We start from the raw sequence: 23,145 nt of genomic DNA on the forward strand, positions 1-23,145 counted from the left end.
CGCCAGTGGAAGCCAATTAGCAGGACAGTTTCTAAGTGAATTTGCCCCCAGGGTGAGTGGCAAAAAATACGTGCTCCCCCCCTCCAACCCAGTTTAGGTAGCCAGATGACCCCGGCAGGACAGCTTGCCAGAACCCCCATACACAATATAGGCAGCCAGATCCCCCCCCCCCACCCACACACACACACAGTTAGTATAATCAGCTACATAGTCAGCCAGAGCCCTCCCCACTAACTCTATCGCTAACCTCCCCCTCTCCTTTGCCTAACACTAATCTTCCACCTCTTCTCTCCTAACACTAACCTGCCTAAAAGTCTCTTCTCTGCCTAAAAGTCCTCCAGTTGGGGTAGTTGGGGCCAGCCGGCGCCTTCGATGCCTGGCCCTGACTGGAGGACTTTCCTGGGGGGTGGGGAGTAGGGGAAATTGCAGGGGTATCCAGATGGTGCAGGAGGTCGGCGAGGGAGTGATCAGCCTGGAGGGCCAGGTATGTATAATTTTTTTTTAATCTCCCATGTCAAGCACATTGCAAAGGACCACTACTGCAAAAAAATGTAACATTTAAAGCACATGTGTTTGCATGCATATAATTTGCATTTGTCCAAGAGGAATATGCATTATTTTTTTCCAATGTCATTGTCACTTACAGTAAGTAGTAAAAAGCTGATTGATCTGACAGGTCTATCTCCTCATGGGGGATTCTCAGGCTTATCTTTATTTAAAATAGCACTTAAGGCTTGTTCACACTAAGAGTGTTTCCTGCTTCTGCAGTGCTGCTCTATGTGAGATGAGATTTCTTTCTAATTGCAAATGTGCCTCCTGCATCATTTCCTGTGATTTTGCGCTTCAATACAAAGTATAGGGGAATTGCAAAGTGCTTCAAAAAGCGATTTGAAAAGTGATTTGCCCAGCGCTTTCAAGAATAAATATAATAGGGTAGCACGGTGGCGTAGTGGTTAGCTCTCTCGCCTTGTAGCGCTGGGTCCCTGGTTCGAATCCCAGCCAGGGCACTATCTGCAAAGAGTTTGTATGTTCTCTCCATGTCTGCGTGGGTTTCCTCCGGGCACTCCGGTTTCCTCCCACATTCCAAAAACATACAGATAAGTTAATTGGCTCCCTCTAAAAATTGGCCCTAGACTACAGTACTTACACTACATAATATAGACATATGGCAATGGTAGGGATTAGATTGTGAGCTCCTTTGAGGGACAGTTAATGACAAGATATATATATATATATATATATATATTTATATATACACTGTACAGCGCTGCGTAATATGTCGGCGCTATATAAATACTAAATAATAATAATAATAGGGTAGATTCACTATAACCAATAGAGAGCGTTACCTCCTGTTAGACTAGCTATCTCCTTTTGCTCCCCTTACTGCTTGCTTGGCGTGCCTTATCAGAGTTAGCATACCTTATCAGAGTTAACATGCCTTATCAGAGTATGACAGCGAGCACTACGAACTTATGCCTGCTAATTGGCAATGACGAGCGTTCCACTCGTCCTGCCCTGAGCCCCTGCGGGACCAATCACTTTAAAGGGACTCCGAGCAGTGCAGAAACTATGGAAAGATGCATATCATTTTAAAGCTCTCTTTCTCCTCTTTCCAATGATATATAAACCGCCGCCCTACGCCTTTTAGTTTTCGCTATTTTTTGCGATTGAAATTGCCGCTGCCGCGATTTCAATCGCGAAAATAGAGAAAACTAAAAGGCGTAGGGCGACGATTTAGGTGTCGTCAGAAAGAGGAGAAAGAGAGCTTTAAAATGATATCCATCTTTCCATAGTTACATTGTATTACACAGGGCGACTTTTTCCTAAAGTCAGCAGCTCCATTCAGCTGAATGGAGCTGCTGACACTGGAGAAGGTGTCGTCCTGTGTAATACAAGTAACTATGGAAAGATGGATATCATTTTAATGGTCTCTTTCTCCTCTTTCTGGCGACACCTAAATCGTCGCCCTCTGCCTTTTAGTTTTCTCTATTTTCGCGATTGAAATCGCGGCCGCTGCAATTTCAATCGCAAAAATAGTGAAAACTAAAAGGCGTAGGGCGGCGGTTTATATATCATTGGAAAGAGGAGAAAGAGAGCTTTAAAATGATATGCATCTTTCCATAGTTTCTGCACTGCTCGGAGTCCCTTTAAAGAGACTCTGTAATAAAAAAAAAAGTCCCCTGGGGGCACTTACTTCGGGAGGGGGAAGCCTCAAGGTCCCAATAAGGCTTCCCCCCTCCCCTGTAGCTGCAGGCAATCCAGCACTGGCTACCCCGAAGCGACCCGCAATCCTGGTTCGACAAGCCTGAGAAGCGCTGATTTATTTACCTCTTCTGGCTCCAGCACAGTGATAGGCGGAAATAGCCGATCTCTGTCGGGTCCGCTCTACTGCACAGGTGCAGGAGACTTGCGCCTGCGCAGTAGAGCGACCAGACAGCAATCGGCTATTTCCGCCTATCTTCGAGTGGAGAGCCGATATTGCGCCTGCGCTGGAGCCAGGAAGGTAAATATTCACATCCCCCGCTATTCGGAGGGGCACAGCGAGACCGCCATGGGACACAGGAAGACGGGGGAAGCCTCGATAGGATCCGGAAGCTTCCCCCACCCAAGGTGAGTACCCCCAGGGGAACTTTTTTTAGTTACAGGTTTTCTTTAAAGGACATTATCCCCGCACTTTGATTGGCCCAATAGGCTGCTTGTCAAGTTTCCTATCAAGTGAGTCAACTATTGATAGGGAGCCTCAAAACTTACCAAGGACAGCTGTTGTGTCAGAGAGGAGTAATCAGAGTAAGAAAACAGTTTTTACGGATTACTACTACTCAATGCGCATATACAGTAGAGGTGTTTATTGCCAGCATAGCACCGATACAAATCTAATAAGATAGATGAAGGAGGGTCCCTAGAGGGCCCCTTTCGCCCAGGGGCCCCGATGCGGTCGCTACCTCTGCATCCCTTATTGCTATGCCACTGGTCTTACAGGGAGTGCTTTGTAAAAAATAAAGCAAATACTGATAATCCCCTCATGGGAAGATATGCTAGTCCAAAACCTGTCAGATCTGTCAGATTTGTATTACCTACTGCAAGAAACAGCAACATGAAAAAAGTCACAATGAGAAAAAAGTCATTTACGGTGCCTTTTACTCTGGAACAAACCGATATCTAAAGATGCCCATTAACGGTACAATTTTTCATCAGATGCAATCTTTCGACACACTTTTTATGATTCAAGTTATCGGAAGGTAATTCTCAATTATTCCCATAAACAGGCTGATTAGGGCATTTTCTCCCTTCAGATTGTAAAATCCAACTTTCTGATCTACGGAATCTTCAGTTCCAAATCGACAAAAGAATCGTTTCACATACATGTTTACCAACCACTGTGCTGTTCTCTGTACAATTCGATCATAAATATTGTGTTGAAATATTGCATCCAATGAAAATATTGTAACGGTAAAGCAAAACTGAAGCAAAAATACATTTATGAGATAATAAATTGTAAGTGTAGAACAGAACATTAGTAGCAAGGAAAAGAGTCTCATATTGTTTTCAGGTACAGGACGAGTTAAAAACACTTCAGTGCTCATCTATGCAAAAGAGCTTCTCTGAGCTCTTCGACCCAACTTGCGTCAAATACATTCCTGTTTTCTGAAGTACCCAGGGCGACGTGACACAATGAGATAAACAGGTGTATGTAGATATGTAGAGGGTAAAATGTATTAATAACCAGACTGTTTAGCTTGTTTTATTTTTATTAGTGTTAAACGTTTTCGGGCATGGAAGTGATAGCTTTTGTCTTGTCGGTACCTTGTCGGGAATATAGTAAACATCACTGATAAGCAAAGTACAGCCATAGCAGGTTTCCTGGCAGAATTCAACTTCTGAGTGCACGGAGCAATATAAAAAGGCCAATAGGATATATATTTTCACTTTGGAATACCTAATAGGCTACCACTGAGCAGAGACAACAAAATATTAAATTTACTTTGTAAATGTTTAAATATAAAATAAAGCCATGGGATATCTAAAAAAGTCATTTTTAGGGGTAGGAGAATAAAAGCAATTGTTTATCTCATCAGTTTTTTTCACCCCAGGATCACTTTTAGGCCTCTTGCACACTGCAAGTGTTTCCGATTCAGATTCCGCTTTTTAATCAGTTTTTACATCCGATTCAGATTCCGATTTGCAGTTTGCTCCCTGCACACTGCAAAGCGGAATCTGAATCAAGAAACAGCGAAAAACAGCTTGAGATAAGGTTTTACTGCAGGAGAGTTCAAAGGGTCATTATTTCGTTGTTTTATAGCTTAAAGAGAAACTCCGACCAAAAATTGAATGTTATCCCAATCAGTAGCTGATACCCCCTTTTACATGAGAAATCTACTCCTTTTCACAAACAGACCATCAGGGGGCGCTGTATGACTAATATTGTGGTGAAACCCCTCCCACAAGAAACTCTGAGGACCGTGGTACTCCTGGCAGCTTCCTGTCTGTGAACCTTGTTGCATTGTGGGAAATAGCTGTTTACAGCTGTTTCCAACTGCCAAAAAAGCATGCAGCAGCTACATCACCTGCCAACAGTAAAAATGTCACCATGTAATAAATGTCAGAATGTAAATCAGGGATTTAAAAGATTTTACAATGGGCAAACACTGACTAAATCATTTATACATAATTATTGTAAAAATCAAGCACTTTTTTTATTACATTATTTTCACTGGAGTTCCTCTTTAACATACAGAGGGCTTGATTCACAAAGACAAATAGCATGCCTTATCTGAGTTAACACGCCTTGTCAGAGATAGCACACCTTATCCGAGTTAACACGCCTTATCAGAGATAACACGCCTTATCAAAGTTGACACGCCTTATCAAAATAGCATAGTGAGCGCTACGAACCCACAGGGGCTCAGGGCAGGACGAGTGAAGCTCTTGTCATTGCCAGTGGCGTAGCTAAGGAGCTGTGGGCCCTGATGCAAGTTTTACAATGGGGCCCCCCAAGCACTCTATACATAACAATTGATACTGTGCATCAAAACCTGCCAATGGCAACTACAGTGTCAGAGGTGCAAGAAGGGGATGGGGAACAGTTTGTTAGTGATTACCACTATTCAAAGTATCTATAGAAGTGACAATTATGAGCAAAGGACCAATAGAGAGCTAAAACTGTAGTTGAGGGAGGACCCTTCAGGGCCTCTCTGGCCCAAGGGCAACCTCTGCAACCCCTATTGCTACGCCCCTGGTCATTGCCAATTAGCAGGCATAAGTTTGTAGCGCTCGCTATGCTACTTTGATACGCCGTGTTAACTTTGATAAGGTGTGTTATCTTTGATAAAGGGCTTAATTCACTAAACCGTGATAACTGATATCACGGGCGCGCTAGTGTTTTGCGCGCTTTATACTGTGTGTAACGTTTTTGCATGTGCAATCGTGAATTTTCACATGAAAACGGACTCGTTTTTGTGCAAAAATTAGCAATTGCTCACAAAAAAGGTTACGCGCAAAACGCTAGCGCAACTATGATATCAGTTATCACGGTTTAGTGAATCAAGGCCAAGGTGTGTTAACTCGGATAAGGAATGCTATTTGTCTTAAGGGGCCGATACACTTATACTATTTCCCGCCGATATACAGCAGATTCGATCACTGTGATCGAATCTGCTGTGAAATCGTTGTGCAAACGCTGACCGAACGATCGATTTCCATCTGAAATCGATCGTTCCCGTTGATCTGTCCGCGCGGAAGATTTCGCTCAATCGCCGGCGGGTCGGGAGTGCGTCGATAGCGGCGTTCGAATGTCCGATTACCGATGCTAGCGGCAATACATTACCTGATCCGGCCGGCGCGTATCCCCTCTGTATCCGCTGCTCCTTCTCCGCTGAGCTCCGGCAGGCTTCACTTCTTCCTGTCCCGACAGGAAGTTTAAACAGTAGAGCGCACTCTACTGTTTAAACTTCCCCGGACAGGAAGTAAAGTTAAGCTGGAGCCAAGAGCAGAGAAGAAGACAGCGGAGACCGGGGGACTCGTGCCGGCCGGATCAGGTAATGTATGAGGGGGGGGGGGGGGGCGGCGGCAGCAGCAGCTCCACAGATTGTAAATAGGTCTCATAGTGAAATCGATTCAAAATCTGTTTGCAGTATAGGCAGCCAATAGATCCTTTTTTGATCAGATTCGATCACAGAGGGATCTATCTGCTGGTCGATCTGGTGGCAATCGACCAGTGTATGGCAGCCTTAAAGAGGAACTCCAGTGAAAATAATGTAATAAAAAAGTGCTTCATTTTTACAATAATTATGTATAAATGATTTAGTCAGTGTTTGCCCATTGTAAAATCTTTTAAATCCCTAATTTACATTCTGACATTTATTACTTGGTGACATTTTTACTGTTGGCAGGTGATGTAGCTGCTGCATGCTTATGTGGCAGTTGGAAACAGCTGTAAACAGCTATTTCCTAGAATGCAGCAAGGTTCACAGACAGGAAACTGCCAGGAGTACCACGGTCCTCAGAGTTTCTTGTGGGAGGGGTTTCACCACAATATCAGCCATACAGCGCCCTCTGATGGTCTGTTTGTGAAAAGGAATAGATTTCTCATGTAAAAGGGGGTATCAGCTACTGATTGGGATAAAGTTCATTCTTGGTCGGAGTTTCTCTTTAAGTGAATCAAGCCCAGAATGTGGTTTCTAAACTACAAATGTGACAGACCGATGCAATGTGATTAAAAAAAACCTATACAAATGAAAATAAAAATATGAGACTCTTTTCTTGACTACTAATGTTCTATTCATTACCTGTACTACACATACCATTTATTATATCATATGTTTGGGGTTTGCTTTAATGGGCAATTTAGATGTATGTATATACAGCACATGTATAGTGGTCCTTGGAGAATTATCCCAAATAAATGAACATAAAATTCCCTTTGTTTTCTTTTTGTGTTTGCTGATCATCACAATAGTGACATTTCTTTAAAGCATCTAAATGTAACAATGTCTTGTGCACACCTAGAATCATTGTAGCCACTCTGGATTAAAGGGATTATATTAATTTTCCAGCCACTTTTTCTTCATTTATTTCTGTTAAAAACTCAGCTGCTGCAGCTTTGAAACCCGACTTCAAAGACGCTAAACCTTTTAGTGCTGGAAGGCTAAGACGGATGGAAGGATTAGCCGCCGCGTTTGCTAAAAGATGCTATTCTTTAAGGCTGCTCTGGATGCTGGAGGACCCCCTTTCAGCCCATTGAATGAAGGGGCATGGAGATATCTGGTGCTCTGAACTCTACTATTAATTATGTAGTTCTTTTTAGCAAATTTTGCCCAGGAGGTGTGATCCTGGCACAGAAGTATTATGGACAGGTGTAGTAAATACACAAATATGATGCTGAGTTGACACTCTGCCCAATACGCAAACAACGAGGTATTTCGTCACGCTCTTAAAAACAACTTTTTGATCACTAACGTTTGCTCGTTTGTCAACCAATCACTCATTTTTGCAATTATTCCCATACATAATTACATTTTGTAAATTTAATTGATTTAGTATAATCCTTTCATAATTTGCGTAATTTTCAAGTAATTTTGTGCCTACTTAATAGCGGTTGATAGCAAAGCAACAAAACAGGAGGAGCGCTCCGTAGTGTGATACCTTTTAATCCAACAAAAATCGCGCAAATACAGAAATGCACTTACTAGATACATGCGAACAGCAGGCATTGAGTGTGGCATATAGCCCAGAAGAAATACGTCCCTTTATGGAAACAGAAGAACCCGGGGCTGCAGTGGCCAGCAGCAGCGAGGGTCCAGATGGTAGGTGGACTTCAGGTAATTCCTCGGGGAGACTGTGTGCAGGTAACGTCAAGACGCGTTTCGGCGTATCCACGCCTTCGTCAGTTAACATACCTGCATGCACACTGCACTCCTTTATATAGCAGGAGTTGAGGGAATGACTTCCTGGGGTAGGATGGGGTTAACGAGGGTGAAATGGTAGGAGGCGGGGTTAAACCCACATATATATAATACACGGAATTTAAGCCTCCCAAAAGGTCTGGTAGCCCTAATGTATCTTACCTAATTGTGTCAGCTTCAGGGTAATAGAGAGAGGAGAGGAGTGGTAGCGGTATTATGGCCCGCTCTACAGCTTAAAAGTATCAAGTTGTAACAATCAGAACACGCTGACTGTGTGTCTGTGTACTAGCGCTGGATGTTGCCATAGTGATCTTCCTCCAATCATTGGAATGAAGGAAGTGACCTGCCGTGACGGCAGGAGAGGGGGCGTGGCTAAGCGCGCTTCTCCACTGCCATGTTGATAGCAAAGCCCCCATACATTTTTCAAAAAACCTTGGGGTATTTGATAAAATCAATTTTAACCATTTCAGCCCGCGGGGATTTTTCACCTTATGCATCAGAGCTATTTTCACCTCCCATTCATTCACTAATAACTTTATCACTACTTATCACAATTTATTGATCTATATCTTGTTTTTTCCGCCACTAATTAGGCTTTCTTTGGGTGGTACATTTTGCTAAGAATTATTTTTTTATAAATGCATTTTAACAATTAATAAGAAAAGAAAATGGAAAAAAATCATTATTTCTCAATTTTCGGCCATTATAGCTTTAAAATAATCGACGCTACCATAATTAAAACCTATGTATTTTATTTGCCCATTTGTCTCGGTTATGACACATTTAAATTTTGTCACTATCACAATGTATGGCGCCAATATTTTATTTGGAAATAAAGGTACATTTTTTCCGTTTTGTGTCCATCACTATTTACAAGCTTATAATTTAAAAAATGTTGGTAGTATACCACCTTCAAATGCATATTTTAAAAGTTCAGACCCTTAGGTAACTATTTAAGTCTTCTTTTTTTTTTTTTTGTAATTTTTTTTTTCCATTAAAAATTTTATTTGGGTAATATTTTGGTAGGGAAATAAACAGTTAATTTTTAATGTTATTACCGGTATATGTGTAAATTGTAATGTAAAAAATATGTAGATGTAGATTTACTATTTGGCCACAAGATGGCCACCTTCAGTTTTTTTTTTCTCCTTGTGCTTCTCGCTAAGCGGATGCACAAGGATGCTGCGGAAAATGTTACGGGCAGAAAGACTGAAGCCTCTTGTAAGAGTGCTTCGGTTTTTCTGCTGGGGGCACGGATCGGTGATCGGGAACCATGTTCCCGTTCACTGATCCCAGGGCCACCGGGGGACAGCACAGGGACACGAGGACGCGCCCGCGATCGTGTGCGGGAGTGCGCCGAAAGCGCGGCACCGCAGTAGAGCAGCCGCCCAGACGTGAGCTTTACGTCTGGGCGGCAGAAATGGTTAAAATGGTAAGGAAAAATGGTTTTTAAACTGTAATTTTTCTGAGTTTAAAAAACATTTTTCCTTAGTATTTTTAAAATCGATGTTCTCAAAAACTACAAGGTCTTTTTGAAAAATTATTGTTTGACTTGTACTGACTTGTACCCACTATTCTCCTTTGCTATCAACCACTAAATTTGGCACAAAATTATGTGAAAATCCCACGAAAATGCTAAATCATAGTTCCTGATTACAATCACAGATAAAATTAAAGGGTAATAATAAAATTATGGTGAAACATTTTAAAATTTAAAATATGTGCAAACATATACAAATAAGAAGTACATTTTTCCCAGAGTAAAATGAGCCATAAATTACTTTATTACTCCTATGTTGCTGTCACTTAGGCCCCATTCACACTTGCGTTTTGGCAAGTAAACGGACCGGATCCTGATCAGATCCTGACCTGATCCTGACCTGATCCTGATCAGAACCGTACGGTTCCGATCCGGATCCGATCCGGATCCAGTCCGTTTGCATCAGGCATGCATCAGGCTGCCATCCGGATCCGTGGGCAAAAAATAGCGAAATTTTAAGAAAATAATGTTGGGGTCAGCAGAAGGTGCACCTGGTGCACCTGTAGAATCAGGTTCCTCCACTGTAGGCCTCACCTCCACCTCCGACATTCTGCCAAACAGCTCCAGCACGTCTGTCACTGCTGCTCCACTCCAGACATCCCCATGTGTCCCCATCCGAAATGGCCACTTGGATACGCATAGGAAGTGGGGTAGAACGTCAGGTTTTTGTAGGCAGTGTTCTGTGCCTTCCGTTTCCCATTGGTTTCTGTGTTCCGGATGGTGCTGTCAGTCTCAGGTCCGGCTCCGGTCCGGGTGCGTGGGCCGGAGATCCGGACCCAAAAAATAGCGCATGTTGGAAAAGAGTCCGGAGTCCGGATCCAATCCGGCTCCGGTACGTACGGAACGGACGCGTGTGAACGTCCGCATAGACTTTACATTGCTATGCGGAACGTACGTTCCGTTTGTACGGTATGCGGTCCGGATCAGATCCGGAAAATCCGGATAGCGAACGCTAATGTGAACCGGGCCTTACAGTAGGTAGTAGAAATATGACAGAAGCGACAGGTTTTGGACCAGTCCATCTCTTCATGGGGGGATATTCAGGGATTTATTTATTTTTAAATGCACTTAGTGAATGGCAGTTGCTCTGTCCTACTGCCAAAAAACTGTGTAGCGAGCAGGGAAGCTGGCCAGCATCATTGTTTAAATCCTTTTTAGGGAATATCTTTATGAAGAATAAAAGCCTTGCTGAGAATCCCCTATGAAGAGATGGACAAGTCCAAAACCTGTCACTTCTGTCAGATTTCCACTACCTACTCTAAGTGACAGCAACATAGGAGAAAAGTAATTTATGGCTCATTTTACTCCGGAAAAAAACATACTTCTTATTTGTCTATATGTGCACATATTTTAAATGTTAACATTTTTCGCCATAGTGCCCCTTTAAGTAAGATATTTTCCTGAAATTTTGTATCATGATTTTGCATCATAATTGGGAATTTCAATCCGGAATTACGACTTTGCGAAATTTGTGCTCATCACTACCAATCCCTTCCTTTCTTGGCTTGTTGGGCCTGATTCACCAATCTTTACAATTGGCAGACAGCTTTACAGTTAAGCCAGTCGCCAAACCTTCATTGTGCCCACACTGTATACTTTGTGGCTATGTGTGTCACTAGCTGACTTGGCCAGCATTACGGTAACCTGGTCAGCCAACAACCCTATTTATGCAAGCAAGCTACAAGTTGTGCGCTTAGCACAAGTTAGGATTTTTGCATAATGCCCACTGACTTGCATTGCTGGCTAACCTGGTCACCTAGTAATGCATGTTTTACAAGCCACATATATGGTGTGTGCAAAACAGTTTTGAATTCGGACTTTAAATTCAAAATTGGGAAAGTTCTACTTCTGAAATCTGCAAAATCTTTTTGCGCATGCCTAATTGCTGGCGTTTTAAGATAAGGGACCTTAGGTTAACTGTAACTCCCCTCCCCCCCCCAAAAAAAATGAACTTCTGACACACCCCCCCCATGAACTGCTGCTAACCCACTGTACCCATACCCCACACCATCCCATGTCCCCAATTACCCCTGCTTTGGCAATGCCTGTGTTGAAGCTTGGTCATTCCAATAAAGCTGTCTTTGATTTGAATTGATTTGATATATGCTTACACCTGTTTAGCCCTTAGCTGGATGGTGCAACACATATATCTTTGCAGCCATTAGACTTCCCTCTACTGATGCCTAACCCTATGACCTCCCACTACCGAGGCCTATGTGTTGTGTGTCATACTCACCTGGGGCTTCTACCAGCCCCTGCAGCCGTCCCGTGCCCTCGCAGTCACTTGCGGATCCTCCTGTCCCCTGCCACCAGCTAGTTTCATTTCGCCAACAGACCCAACACACCTGGCTATGCATAGTCTTGTTCGCGTTCCTGTCCGCAATTGCGTCCTGCACCTGTGCAGGACACTATTGCAGACGGGAACTTGAAGAAGGAGACACATGGCCAGGCGTGCGCAGGCACAGTGAGCCTGTCAGACGAAAATGAAGCTTGCTGGCGGCGGGGGACAGGAGGATTCGCGAGTGACAGTTCCTATTCATTATTCAGCAGGGTCTTGTGTACAGCCTGTTCTACTCCCAGCCTTTCTACCCCTCCCCAAGTGTTGTGTCCTGTAGTGATGCTTGAGGAGTCTGGGCACGGAGAGAAGGTGGGAGGGGGCCCTATGCAAAGTTTCTCAGAGGGGCCCCATGATTTATAGTTATGCCCCTGTCTGTGCCTCTGTTCCCTCAGCATCCCCCTCTGTGCCACCCAGAAATGGATTTGGCTTCCTTTTGTGGCTCTTTTGGTAATCTTACGTGGGAGAGGGGTCCGAGAAAGTGGCAGTTGGGTTCCCTGACACCCACTAGGCCCCAGGCATCTGCTTAGGTTACCTTGTGGATGATCCTGCTCTGGTGCCACCTCTGCCACCACTGTGTACCTCTGTACCACGTCTGCTCCCCTGCGCCCTATGTGCCTCCTTCTGCCAACCTTTGTGCCACTTTCTATGCTAGTGATTATCGTAATGTGCTAATTTCACTTATGCAAAACGTCACATAACATTTTGCAATTGATTAGGATTATATGCAATTACTATTTTGAAACTGAACTGATTTCACGATAGCCCCACAAACTTACAAAGTGTCCCAGCTCTGGACCATAGGTTTGCTTTAAAGGACAACTGAAGTGAGAAGAATATGGAGGCTGCCATATTTATTTCCTTTAAAACAATACCAGTTGCCCGGCTGTTCTGCTAATCTATTTGGCTGCAGTAGTGTCTGAACAACGCCAGGAACAAGCATGCATCTAATCTTGTCAGATCTGACAATATCAGAAACACCTAATCTGCTGCATGCTTGTTCAGGGTATATAGCTAAAAGTATTAGAGGCAGAGGATCAGCAGGATAACCAGGCAACTGGTATTGCTTAACCTGCTGAGCGGTCTGGACGAGCTCAGCTCGTCCAACACCGCCAGAGGCTGCCGCTCAGGCCCTGCTGGGCCGATTTGCACCAAATAAAAAGCAGCACACGCAGCCGGCACTTTGCCAGCCGCGTGTGCTGCCTGATCGCCGCTGCAGCGCGGCGATCCGCCGCGTGCAGCGGCGAAAGAGGGTCCCCCCAGCCGCCCGAGCCCAGCGTAGCCGGAACAAACAGTTCCGGCCAGCGCTAAGGGCTGGATCGGAGGCGGCTGACGTCAAGACGTCGGCTGATGTCCATGACGTCACTCCGCTCGTCGCCATGGCGACGAGGGAAGCGAAACACGGAGGGCCGCTCATTGCGGCCTTCCGTGTTATCTCTTGCCGCCGGAGGCGATCGGAAGATCGCCTCCGGAGCGCCCTTTAGTGGGCTTTCATGCAGCCAACTTTCAGTTGGCTGCATGAAATAGTTTTTTTTTTATTTAAAAAAAACCCTCCCGCAGCCACCCTGGCGATTTAATCAGAACGCCAGGGTGGTTAAAAGGAAATAAAAATGGCAGACAGCCTCTATATACCTCTTGCTACAGTTGTCCTTCAAAGTGTTCAAAATGTGTATGCAGAACTCAGAACTTGCTATATAGCAGTGGTGGCTAACCTTGGCACTCCAGCTCTGACAAACACTACAAATCCCATCATGCCTCTGCCTCCCCGAGTTATGCTTAGAGCTGTCAGAGTATTGCAATGCCTCATGGGACTTGTAGTTCCACCACAGCTGGAGTGCCAAGGTTAGCCATCACTGCTATATAGTGTATTGTACCGTAGCAGAATGTCATTTTAACGAGTTTGAGGCCTCCTGCACACTAAATGCAATTCCGATTTTTTTCTACGATCCGATTTTTGATTCTGATTAAAAATAGTACTGCATGCTGCTACGTTTTTTAATCGGAATTAAAAATCGGATCGTATAATAAAATGGGAATCGTATGTATTGTGCAAGAGGCCTAAAAAACATTTTTTTATTTGAATTTCTTTAAATCAATTTTCTCAAAAACTACAAGTTCTCTTTTTGAATCACAGAATTTAGCCTGTTTTTATAGGTGGGTTGTTCGTAAGTCAGGCGTTATAAGTCGGGGACTACCTGTACAGATTTTATTTTCATTTTCTTAACAGGACTTTTTAAACCTAACATCCTTGACACGAGGCTTTTTCTGGTAGCCTTCAGCCCTGTAGCGTGCTTGCACTCCTGTATTGATTTTTCCTGGTGGGATTATGCTTTTTTTGTACTTCATAGATTGGCAATGAATGAACCCTGCAGGCTGGCGCTTCTGTCTCACCTGCCTCTGTCCTTAGAATCTCTGCTTACTATACAAATCAATTTTAATGGGTCAGTAGAGTTCCCAGACACTATAATTATAGTATTGCGTGTCATGTACTTTATACGTAACCGGGGTAGACTGCTGTCTCAAGGCAATGTTAATGGTAAAATGAAATATACCAAAGATTAGCATTAAACAAAAAAGCTATTGTGGAGACCCTACAAAGATGGCAGGGCGCTTGGAAATTAAGCCTCGGTAAAAGTAATGGAGGTTCTTTGATAAGCATAAAAATAGACAAGGCATTTCATCCTCCTGGCTGTGGAGATATAACTCGCCGTGGATTAGGTGTGAATGTTTTGAAAAGGGAGACGCGATGGCAGAGGGTGTTCATGTGTTCTTCTGAGTACGACATGGAGAGAGAGAGAAAGAGAGAGACAGAGAGAGAGAGGCTCGGTTGGTTGTGAAAGATAGGACTAATCTGATCTGTGAGACTATGTACGAAATAGTGGAAGTCTGGTTGTAGGAATCAGTCTTGTACAGTGATTTGCCAGTTAAAATGTACCAGAGCCGAAGCTCGGGTACAAAATTAGATACTTACCTAAAGAGAGGGAAGTCTCAGGATCCTATTGAACCTATCGGGGCCGTGCAGCTCATCTTGCAGCGTGGCAGCGTGAGCCTACCCGCGCATGCGCAGAAAGCTGGAGCTGCAGGCTTCATGCTACAGGGCATGTGTGGCCGTGCTACAAGACGGAAAGGAGCGTGGCCCCAATCTGTAGGGAAGCCATGCTTAGTGATGGGAACATCTCAGTAGTGAGGAAATCCTTAATAGGATCCTGAGGCTTCCCTCTCTTAAAGGACTTCCGAGGCCAAATGATAAAAAAGTTAACTACCTGCATCCTATTTTAATGCACAGAGGACGCCGTCCGCACCCTCTGTGCCATTCCGCCAGGTCCCCGCCGCTCAATAGCCCCCCGGCCGGCTCATGACCGCACGGCCCAGGTCGGGCTCTTCTGCCTGCACAAAGATGGCCGCATGAGCTGGCCGCAGCTGCGCAGTCCTCTTAGCCGCGAGTGCGGCTGCGCAGCTCTAGGGCCAACCCCCCAATCCACGCTACTGTTGGTAAAGGGTGTTTAACACTAAACACCCTTTACCAACTCCTGACGCTTACCTATCAACTACTTTCTCCTAACAGTAACCCCCACAACCCCCTCACCTACTCCTAATGCTTACCTACCAGCTGCTTTCTCCTAACACTAACCCCCCCCCCCCCAAACTCCTGCTTACCTACTAACTACTTTCTCCTGACACTATCCCCACCCCCCCACCCCTCTAACCTACACCTAATGCTTTCCTACCAACTGCTTTCTCCTAACACTAACCCCCTTTCCATCTATTCTAACACTTGTGCTAAATTGTAACATATTACTTTTCCTCGCTGCTATTTCTTGCTCTGCTGCTATTTGCATCATGGCTATTTATCCTCTTGCAGCGTCTTCCCGGGGGGTTTGTATGTGTGTTTGTGTGTATGTGTGTTTATGTATGCGTGCCTGTTGTGTGTGTGTGTTCAGTACGTTTAGGTCTGCATAAGTGTGTGCATGTTATGAGTGTGGTAAATGTAGGTATGTGTGGTGCATGTGTGTGTTAAACCACAATGAACCAGTAATGCATCAAGCCCAAAGACCTTTTTTTAGGTTAATGGGGTCAATCTTTGCAAAAACTTTTTGTCAAGTAAGGGTCAAAATTTGTTCTGCATGCTGCTGTGAGCCTGACCAGATAGATAACAAGATATCCATCTCACTGGACAAGCATGTAGGCGTACAAGCGTACTTGTACGCCTACATGCTAGCTAAAAGGTTATTCAGTCTCCAGATGAAATTATGTTTTTTAGCGGCTCTTTATTCACGGTGTCTTTTAATATGCCTTGAAGGGTTTTAGGATTTTATGTTTGATCCGTACTTTTGTCAGAGACCCCTAAGTCCGTGCAAGTCCAGCTTTATAAACACGCTTTCATTTGCTTGAATAAAAGTTGCCCCAAGATATTACTTTGTAGAATACAATATTTCTTTCATGGAAGGACTAAGGAGGTTGATCTTCATGATTGTGACCAATGTGGACTGGAATATTCCAGGGAACGGCTCACCCTTGACTGTTGCTAATATAAAGTGATCATTGTTATTGGATAATTTTTCCCGTCATGGTCTGCACAGAGTGTTTCACTGAGGCTCGACCTGTGACTATCCAAGAAAAATGACTAAGTGGCACATAAAAAACAATGGACTGTAACAGTAGAAACCATATAGTATTCACAATACAACGAAAAGTGTGGTCTATTTACCATAAATTGCATGAGATGAAGACATACACTATGCTAGTCAGTTCAAAGTCCTTGCCATTGACATAGTACATAAGTAAGACATTGATCTACAATACATTTGCTATGAATTATATCTTCAAGGGCCCTATGCAAATCAACAACTTGCCAACAATAAAGTCTGGAATCATCACCCAATTAAATTTAAACTATTGCCTGGCTGGGCAGCAAAGAGCTCATCTGGCAATTTGATACCACAGCAAGTTCTTTTTCCTTATGCAATTTCCTTTAAAGCAGTAGGATTAGCCATACTATGCCAGGGGAAAAAATACATATATAAGTAGATAAATAGATCTATTTACATAACATGTATTGTACTGTCCACGTTTTGATTTCAGTGAATTTTATATAGTAAAAGAAGAGAATTCTGTTCTTGGTGGGGGTCATATCTTTTGCCCACAGTTTAGGCTAAATCCTGATGTCATTTCTGCCTTTACTTTTTTTTCTTTTCTCCTTCAATCGCTGAGTCACCTCAGGTTTGCTTGTAAAAACAAGTGAGCAGGAGATCGTGTTTCAGATAGGCAGCTAGGCAGGGAAATAAACGGAAGAGGAGGAATATATTAAAGATAAAAAGAACCCCCAGCATGCAACTGTTTAGCACTGACTAATAAAGGGCCAGTGCTCTTTAAGTATGTGATACCTCCAAACCATAACAGCAGAAAAAGTTTTGAAAGTTTTAAATGAAGGATTAGCATCTTTATCACTTAATACACTCAGACCAGTTGCTGTTGAAATTTGATTTTTATGTTGACAATCCCACTTTAAGATCACTTTAGGGACAACTGAGATCTCAGCACTTGAGGACTGGAGTTGGGCATCCCTGCCTTAAAAGGAAATAAATATGGCAGCTTCCATATCCCTCTCATTACAGTTGTCCTTTAAAGTGGCACAGACCTGGTCTAATAATGTTTGGTAACTCTGACATGAACTTTGAATTCACAAAAATGAAAGTAGATATGTTCAGTTGGTATTTCCCGTAGTTCCAACTTCCACATAGGACTCGACCCTCCAACGTGTAGAATACAATAAGGTATTTATTAATCCATAGTGGTGATACAGCATAGTGTTGGGCGAACACCTAGATGTTCGGGTTCGCGAACGTTCGCCGAACATCGCCGCGATGTTCGGGTGTTCGCGCCGAACTCCGAACATAATGGAAGTCAATGGGGACCCGAACTTTCGTGCTTTGTAAAGCTTCCTTACATGCTACATACCCCAAATTTGCAGGGTATGTGCACCTTGGGAGTGGGTACAAGAGGGAAAAAAATATTTGAAAAAGAGCTTATAGTTTTTGAGAAAATTGATTGTAAAGTTTCAAAGGAAAAACTGTCTTTTAAATGTGGAAAATGTCATGTTTCTTTGCACAGGTAACATGCTTTTTGTCGCCATGCAGTCATAAATGTAATACAGAGAAGAGGTTCCAGGAAAAGGGACCGGTAACGCTAACCCAGCACCAGCAGCAGCACACGTGATGGAACAGGAGGAGGCGCAGGAGGAGAAGGCCACGCTTTTTGAGACGCAACCCAGGCCTTGCATGAGGACAAAAAGCGTGCGGATATAGCAATGCTTTTTGCCGCCATGCAGTCATAAATGTAATACAGATGAGAGGTTCCATAAACAGGGACCGGAAACGCTAACCCAGCAGCAGCACACGTGATGTAACAGGAGGAGGCGCAGGAGGAGAAGGCCACGCTTTGAGACACAACAACCCAGGCCTTGCATGAGGACAAGAAGCGTGCGGATAGCATGCTTTTTACCGCCATGCAGTCATAAATGTAATAAAGATGAGAGGTTCCAAAAACAGGGACTGGCAACGCTAACCCAGCAGCAGCAGACGTGATGGAACAGGAGGAGGCGCAGGAGGAGAAGGCCACGCTTTGAGACACAACAACCCAGGCCTTGCAGGAGGACAAGAAGCGTGCGGATAGCATGCTTTTTACCGCCATGCAGTCAAAAATGTAATAAAGATGAGAGGTTCCATAAACAGGGACCGGCAACGCTAACCCAGCAGCAGCAGCAGCACACGTGATGGAACAGGAGGAGGCGCAGGAGGAGAAGGCCACGCTTTGAGACACAACAACCCAGGCCTTGCATGAGGACAAGAAGCGTGCGGATAGCATGCTTTTTACCGCCATGCAGTCATAAATGTAATAAAGATGAGAGGTTCCATAAACAGGGACCGGCAACGCTAACCCAGCAGCAGCAGACGTGATGGAACAGGAGGAGGCGCAGGAGGAGAAGGCCACGCTTTGAGACACAACAACCCAGGCCTTGCATGAGGACAAGAAGCGTGCGGATAGCATGCTTTTTACCGCCATGCAGTCATAAATGTAATAAAGATGAGAGGTTCCATAAACAGGGACCGGCAACGCTAACCCAGCAGCAGCAGCAGCACACGTGATGGAACAGGAGGAGGCGCAGGAGGAGAAGGCCACGCTTTGAGACACAACAACCCAGGCCTTGCATGAGGACAAGAAGCGTGCGGATAGCATGCTTTTTACCGCCATGCAGTCATAAATGTAATAAAGATGAGAGGTTCCATAAACAGGGACCGGCAACACTAACCCAGCAGCAGCACACGTGATGGAACAGGAGGTAGGCGCAGGAGGAGAAGGCCATGCTTTGAGACACAACAACCCAGGCCTTGCATGAGGACAAGAAGCGTGCGGATAGCATGCTTTTTACCGCCATGCAGTCATAAATGTAATAAAGATGAGAGGTTCCATAAACAGGGACTGGCAACGTTAACCCATCACAGATGGTCATTGTTCAGGTTACTTGGTTGGGGTCCGGGAGTGTTGCATAGTCGTTTCCAATCCAGGATTGATTCATTTTAATTTGAGTCAGACGGTCTGCATTTTCTGTGGAAAGGCGGATACGCCGATCTGTGACGATGCCTCCGGCAGCACTGAAACAGCGTTCCGACATAACGCTGGCTGCCGGGCAAGCCAGCACCTCTATTGCGTACATTGCCAGTTCGTGCCAGGTGTCTAGCTTCGATACCCAATAGTTGAAGGGTGCAGATGGATTGTTCAACATAGCTACGCCATCTGACATGTAGTCCTTGACCATCTTCTCCAGGCGATCGGTGTTGGAGGTGGATCTGCACGCTTGCTGTTCTGTGGGCTGCTGCTGCATGGGTGTCAGAAAATTTTCCCACTCCAAGGACACTGCCAATACCATTCCCTTTTGGGCACTAGCTGCGGCTTGTGTTGTTTGCTGCCCTCCTGGTCGTCCTGGGTTTGCGGAAGTCAGTCTGTCGGCGTACAACTGGCTAGAGGAGGGGGAGGATGTCAATCTCCCCTCTAAAGTCTCCACAAGGGCCTGCTGGTATTCTTCCATTTTGACCTGTCTGACTCTTTCTTCAAGCAGTTTTGGAACATTGTGTTTGTACCGTGGATCCAGAAGGGTATAAACCCAGTAATTGGTGTTGTTCAGAATGCGCACAATGCGTGGGTCGCGTTCAATGCAGTCTAGCATGAATTGAGCCATGTGTGCCAGAGTCCTGCCAGAATCCTCATCATCCTCTTGTGAGCGTTGTGATAGTTGTTGTGATGCATCATAGTCGTCACCTTCTTCCTGGTCTGCTTCTGCTGACCATTCGCGCTGAATTGTGGAAGTCCAACGTGCACCGCTCTGGCCCTCGTCAGTGGTGGCAGGAAATTCCTGCTCCAACTCCAGCTGTTCCTCCTCCTCTTCTTCATCATAGCTGCTGGGCCAGCGTTTCCTGAGGCGGATGGCCTGATGTTGGTACCATCACGCTGATCGTTTTCTCCTTCAGATTCCCCCAGTTGCATCATGACAGCTGTTTCCTTGATTTTCAACATTGACCTCTTAAGTAAACACAGCAGTGGTATGGTAATGCTAACTGAAGAGTTGTCACTGCTCACAAGCAACGTGGACTGCTCAAAATTTTGGAGGACTTGGCAGAGGTCCAACATGTTGGCCCAATCGAATCCACAGAAGCTTGGCAGCTGTCCGGATGCGCCTCGGTACTGCGCCGTCATGTACTGGACCACTGCACTCTTCTGCTCGCAAAAGCGGGCTAGCATGTGCAGCGTAGAATTCCAGCGCGTAGGGACATCACATAGCAAGCGATGGTGGGGGAGATTGAAGCGCTCCTGCATCTTGGCGAGTGCCCCCGAAGCAGTACTGGAATTTCTACAATGTTTGGCCACTCGTCGCACCTTCAACAGAAGATCGGCCACGCCTGGGCATGTCCTCAGGAACCGCTGAACTACTAGGTTCATCACGTGCGCCAGGCAAGGGATGTGTGTCAGCTTAGCCAACCTTAAAGCGCGAATGAGATTACTCCCATTATCACACACAACCATGCCCGGTTTCAGGTCCAGCGGTGCCAGCCACAAATCCGTCTGTTCCTTTATTCCCCTCCAAATTTCCTCCCCTGTGTGCTGCTTATCCCCAAGGCAGATCAGCTTCAGCAACGCTTGCTGACGCATGCAGCTGTGCTGCACTGCTTCCACGATCCTACTGCTGCTGGTGCTGGGTTAGCGTTTCCGGATGAGGTACAGCTTTGAGATGCGTTGGAGGAGAAGGAGTCAGAGAGGTAGGTGCTGCTGTTGTTATCCAGTGGGAGGGACGGCGGTGCAGCTGTTTGCGGCGTGGGCAACACCCGCGCCGTAGCAGGTGAGGAATCGCTGCCAGGCTCCACAAGGTTCACCCAGTGCGCGGTAAGGGAGATGTATCGACCCTGGCCGAACGCACTCGTCCAGGTGTCAGTGGTGAGGTGAACCTTGCAGGCAACGGCACTCTTCAAGCTTCGGTTTATTTTGCTGACCACGTGCTCATGCAACTCAGGCACTGCAGAGCGCGCAAAGTGGTAGCGGCTGGGAACCACGTAACGTGGGATGGCCACTGACATCATGCCCTTGAAGCTGTTTGTCTCCACCACTCGATATGGCAGCATTTCGCAGGCCAGAAGCTTGGCTATGCTGGCTGTTACTGCCACGGCCCGGGGGTAATTTGCTGGCAATTTCCTCTTGCGATCAATCATCTCCGAGACAGACAACTGAATTGTAGGGCTGCACACTGAAGGGCTGTTGGTTGTTGTGTTTGATGAACACTGGGAGACCTCAAGAGCACTACTCCGGAAAGTGACAGTGTCAGCGTCTGATGTTTGTGAATGTTGTGAACCACGCAATGGCTGGGCTACTGCTGCTGCTGAGGCGGGTCTGGTGGTGAGTCTGGTGACCCCAAGGGAGGCAGTGTTGCTGGTACCCTGTCCTGCCGCGTTTGCCCACAGAGTGGGATGTTTGGATAGCATGTGGCGGCTCATGCTGGTGGTGGAGAGGTTGTTAAAACTTTTCCCCCTGCTCAGGCGGGTCTTGCACACCTTGCAAATCGCCATAGTACCATCCTCAGTGCAGTCTTCAAAGAAAGCCCAGACTTTGGAGCACCTGCCTTGATGGCGATTTCTGTTTGCGCCTCTTTTGCCTCTCACTTAAACCTCCACGCTTGTGGTGCCTGAAATTGCGCGCCGCCTACCTTGTGGCACAAGGCGAACTCGTGCAGCAGTGGGTTCTTCAACAGACTCATCTGTGCTGCTGCTACGACGGCGATGTTCTCGTTCACAAACAAAATCTGGGTCTATGTCCACATTGTCCATACCCTCCTCTTCCATCTCCTCAAACTCGTCATATGTCATTGTGGGGGGCCGCCGCCGTGGAGTAGAGCTCCCCAGAACAACCTCTGCGCAGCTCACTCCAACGTCGTCTTCCAGATCTTGTCGGCCGACCTCCTGCAATCGCAACCCCTCCTGCCCAACTTGCTCTGGGATTTGGGTTTCAAAGTCCTCGGACTCGCCTTGCATTTCAGTGCGCGGTGCATTTCCCACAGTTAATGGTTGTGAATCCGGGCACAACATTTCTGGCTGTTCCTCCATTGACCTTTCAAAGGTGGAAGTTTGTTGGGCTGGGAATAGCTACTGCGAATACCCCATTGTGTCCTGAGGTAATTCATCAGACTGGTTATCTGGCAGTTGTGTGCGTGGTGTCGCTGCCGGTTGTGTCAGCTTTGTGCCCACTGGCTCCTTGTAACTGGCTGAGGACTCGGACCTCGTGCGTGATGTGCTGGTGCTGCTTAACCCACTGCTGGACGCTTGAGAGGTCATCCAAGTAATTATCTGGTCCTGTTCTTTTGGATTTGTGAGGGTTGTTGTCCTGGACAACATGGGCGGTATTGAGTGGGTTTTCTTGGGTGCTCCCCTGTGGCCTGTACGTGAACCGTCAGGGGAAACACCTCTTCCTTGCCCCTCCCTCTTTCACCGGATTTCTTCCTCATTTCACTTATCCTTAAAGTACACGCTGACTGGCAGCAGTACAGTGGCAGTACAGAAATGCTATACAGTGGTGGGTGAGCGGTGTACCACTATTCCCAGCAGCGACACAGAGCACAATGCTATACAGTGGTGGGTGAGCGGTGTACCACTATTCCCAGCAGCGACACAGAGCACAATGCTATACAGTGGCGGGTGAGCGGTGTACTACTGTTCCCAGCAGACACAGAGTGGCAGTAAACACAATGCTATATAGTGTGGCTGAGCAAGGTGCACAGAGTGGCAGTAAACACAATGCTATATAGTGTGGCTGAGCGAGCGGTGTAC

The sequence above is a fragment of the Hyperolius riggenbachi genome, chromosome 3 (genome assembly GCF_040937935.1).
Source record: "Hyperolius riggenbachi isolate aHypRig1 chromosome 3, aHypRig1.pri, whole genome shotgun sequence".
In the NCBI taxonomy this organism is placed as follows: Eukaryota; Metazoa; Chordata; class Amphibia; order Anura; family Hyperoliidae; genus Hyperolius; species Hyperolius riggenbachi.